This window comes from Apium graveolens, chromosome 7, assembly GCF_009905375.1.
Source record: "Apium graveolens cultivar Ventura chromosome 7, ASM990537v1, whole genome shotgun sequence".
In the NCBI taxonomy this organism is placed as follows: Eukaryota; Viridiplantae; Streptophyta; class Magnoliopsida; order Apiales; family Apiaceae; genus Apium; species Apium graveolens.
The window spans coordinates 114,495,627-114,500,506 of NC_133653.1; positions in this window are offsets into that span (position 1 = coordinate 114,495,627).

The following is a 4,880-nucleotide window of genomic DNA, read 5'->3' on the forward strand; positions in this document are numbered from 1 at the left end:
TTGATCATCAATTCATAATTTTGGATAAGACTTTATTTCAAATAACTCACGCATACTATAGTATCTTAGTACGATCTGCTCTAGCAACTAACAGTCATTTGACCATTTCTTTGGATCATTTTACTTTTGTTGATGTTTAGTTTAGTATAATTGCTGCATACTTGTGGATGCATTCTTTGGTCAAAAGTACCAAAAGAAGAATAAAGGAAAGCAGCAAACTGTTGGAGTAATTTCAGAAATATGATCACATTTTTATTTCTAAAATATTTTCAGGGATTTGTTTTTAAGTAAATCTTTTGTTAAATAAGTCATAGCTGATTTTATGGCTATGTGATTTGGTTGTGTTCCTCGGTCATAGGTAGAATCAAAGATAGCTCCCTGATTGTGTGAATCATTATTTATGTATTTCCCTTAATTGTGTGTTATCTTATTCGTTCTTTTCCTATATATGGAGAGACGATTGAATGAAATAAAATTACTACTTATTCAGCAACAATTGTGTAAGGAGAGTTGAAGAGATAAGTTCCTCTAAGAATAGGGGAATCAATCCATCTATTCCTGATAATAGACCCGTGACGAGATCCATAGCCCGGGACCATAACACATACTCTTTACAAGCTGGAGATAAATTTGAGAATTTTAGACTTTTTTTCCCGACAATCTTTATATATCTATGTAAAGGAGGATCACGCGTGTCTTACGTGTTGCTCCTAGGCCTCCTATTCTTGTATTCTAATTCCTCCAGTTTTCCCAATAATAATTATCGGTGGGTTATTTCATATTTGGCTTTTTGTTTGTTTAATTAATTAATAATTATTCTTTGATTAATAATACATCTTTCTGCATCCCTTAATCTGCAAATTAAAAGCCCTTCAGGTTACAATCCCTCATTTTCCCAGCTGCCACTATATAAATTTTGTCAATGTGCCACTACTCCGCCTTTGTTGGATGTTTGACGAGGCGAACTCATCAAAAAGGTGATATTCTGCTCATTTGTTGATGTATGTTTAGTTGTTCATATATTTCTTCATTCCGGGCCTAATTATGGTTTATCATTTGTTGTAAGTCTAATTTCAATATATTTCATTCTTTTTTTAATTCTGTAGGGTGTGGCAAATGATTTTAATTAAGCATATCTAAATTGATTTACATTTTCAATTTTCTTATTTTTTTTGTTTGTATCATTCTCTACTAATTATGTTTTCAGGCTTTTATTATATCATGTTTTTATATTTTAATTTTTAACTTTTATTCTTTGATTACATTATGTGTTATATTCTAAACTTTTTAATTTTGGTTTGAGTTGTCGGTGATCAAGCAGTTGGGTCGATGCTTTCTGGTGATCAAGCGGTTAGGTCGAGTTCGATGTGAGAATTTGATTATTGAGTAGAATTTGATCCCACTGAGAGCTTGGTATCAAGAAAGAGAGAAGAAAAGCTTCTTATATGTGATTATCTGCCTAATCAAAACCTCTCTGATCTCTTACATGGTTAACACTTACCCTCAACTTGATTAAGTTTAGTACTCTTTTAAGTATAGCACATACATAACTATTTATTTTATATAAATTGAACTTTTAGTTAGTGTACTTAAATTGTAAAACAACTCAGCACAAGCATATTTAGCTAAAAACTTTACCTATCACATACAGTTTCAATTTTTTTTTATATAGTGAAGCATGATTGTGCTTCAATATTTTAAGTAAATGTCGAATGAAGTATAATAGACAATGAAAAGCACATATATGATCTAACACCATAAAATAGTTTATTCTTAGGGACCACAATTAAATCACATGCATCTATATAATGCAGAACTCATGAGCTTGTGTTTCAGACCTCGTAGAAAGCTGATTACAGTGCAACATGATGCGTCATACACTAACGAGTCTCGTATTTATCTCCATCTTATTGTGAAAAGGTTTCTCCAGATATCTGACAAAAAATATACTGAACCTGGATGATATATTTAGGCATGTATATTGCTCACCAGTGTGACGCCCTCAATCTCGGAGTTAGGAAATGAGGACCCACACACCTTTAATCTATGAATTAAATAAGCATAAACCCTGATTAACTACTAACATGATCAAACAGGATAAAGTTTGAGACAAGATTACAACTACCAACCATAAATATAATTTACAACCCCAAGATAAAACCAAGTTTACATAATCGATTCCGACTTGGAACCGACAGATAACCCATTGTATCTTTACAACTTTCTGGTTAAGCGTTTGCTCAGTCATAACCTGTACTACCTGCTCTGGCATCTGGAAGCCCTCAACACGGTTGGACCACCAGGTACGCTCTTATGAGCAGTGCGCCTAAGCCCGGTCATCCTCTTGCTTAACTGTCATGGTTAGATCAAAACAAACATATGAGTATAAAACTCAGCAAGTAACTATAAACAGTTCTACGATACAAAATCCACAATATACCATTACTGTTTTTCAGGGCATTCTTCTTTAACATCTTAGGTGGCAGATTTCTGTCTTTTTGGGCTATGAAAGGGTTATGAAGAAAAGCTTTGGGATTTCAAGGCTCAAGATAGGGTGAAAGCCGACATTCATCATAAATCAATAACGGATCTCAAATGATCTATCAAATGGAAAGCGAGAATCTTTTCATCATTGAAAATCAATTATACGATTGATAATATTATCAGAATAAAATTTCAAGGTTCACTAGCTGTAAGCTAATCAATATCACAATCAACTCTTTTCAAAATAGTGTAAGCCATTTCATTTTCAAAGAATCAAACACTTAATAAGATTCAATTCCTCTTTAAATAATTATGGAACCCTTGATTGGACTACTTTAACTTTCAATTCATAATAATACGGGTGATCAGCCCGTACCGACCTTCATCTGGTCTTTAAGGTACCGACATAATTTCAGCCTTAAACTGGACTAGCCCCGCTAGCCTCTTTATATGATTGGACTAGTCCCACTAGTCTCTTACGTCTCAATCCAATCCATCAGGAATTCGTTTGGAAAACCTTGTGTTGCAAAATAAGGTTTTACTAAATTCATTTATCATTACCGAGAATATGAAATCATTCAGACTCTTTCAAGTCGAAACTCATTCTTAAGTTCAATTTCAAGAATTCAAAGATAGAGAAATGAATCAAGGATAATTAAAGTTCAATTCTAGGGATCTTGATCAAATGTTCACAAGGTACACAAGTTAGGGAATCATAGCAGTTTTAAGGATCATCATGAATAAGATTATAAAGAAATGAAGGATTATTACACAAGGGGTTCGTAAAGGTTCTTATAGGGTTTACAAGAATTCAAGGTATTAACAGGTGATCAGGATAAGAAAAGGTTACCAAAGGGTTTGAACAATAATCTTATCAATAACAAGTTCACAAGGACAATGACAGGGTATCTCAAGAATCAATAACATGGGTACATACTAAAAGTTCAATACTCTACATGGCATGAACAATATCCTTTCTATAACAATTTACACAAGTAAGTAGAGTTACTTGCCTGAATTCGCTTTCCTGTTTCACAAAAGTTGAACTACTGCTACCTAGTATATTTTTCCCTTTCCTAGCCCGAATGCCTTCACGCTCCGAATCTACAATCAACAATTAAACCCTAATTAGATTCTCACTCGACGTTCCTAGAACGCTTAACAATTTCCTTAATCGCAATACCCTAAGAGTATATATACTAAATATGATCACACGACACGTTTATACCAAAGCCCGTATATATATATATATATATAATTATTATATATATATATATAATATATATATATATTATATATAATATTATTAACCATATAGTCTTCGAATCACGCATTACGATGCAAATACGACATATAGCATTTAATCCTTGTTTTTCAAACTCTATACTTGAGTTATCATATCACTTATATAACCTTATATCAAGACGACTCAATCCTTCCTTTTTCATCATTTTATTCGAACCAAAACACACACATAAATCACATTATCTATAAATTACATGCATTCATTTAGCAAGGTAAGGAATCAAATCGATCACTTTATACCTATTTCCATTCGGCATAACCACAAAACACAACCCAAAATAAAACAATAACATGCATCACCAAAATTGCATATAAACTTGGGATCAAGTCACCACTCATTCTTTTTAAATCATCTTTTAGCCTAATCACTTACATGCACAACTCTATCTTCACATGCATTTACTATTTCTTCTAAAACCAAATCAAATCATCTTTAAAGTCCATTTAAACACATCAATCAATCTTAATTCTTCAAGAAAAATCAAATACATTCGAAATTTTTAAAATCATAACATGCATGCAACCATTTAAGCAATTGTTCTACCAATCACTCTAATTATCCAATAATTTCCAAGGATAAACATCAACAAGTCATTTCATCACTAAAAAAATAATTTGATCCTCTAAAATCAAGAACCCATCCGGGTTTTAGGAAATCATCACATGCAAACATTTTCCAAATCCTTAAATCATCAATTATTATAATTTCTCACTATTATCCTAAAACAATAATCCACAATCACTTTAATCAACAAAAATCAACTCAATAACTTTCAAAATCAAAAACCCATTCGGTTTTAGGTAATCACCATATGAAACACCGAAAATAAGTTTATGAATACTAGAGCTCAGTTATAAATCATCACTCACCACCGGTTCACCGGAGTTCATCACCGGTGGCGGTGGCTTCATGGTGGTGCCTCATTTGAGGGTGTCCAACCACAAAAACCCCGATTTACTTTCAAAAACATAGCAACTCACACATGCAAGACACACTCATCACAAAAAATCACATCATCTCGAGTTATAAAGCAAGAACGGGCACTCGGCTCAAACCGAATAAAACACCCACACACACACACACTCGCATG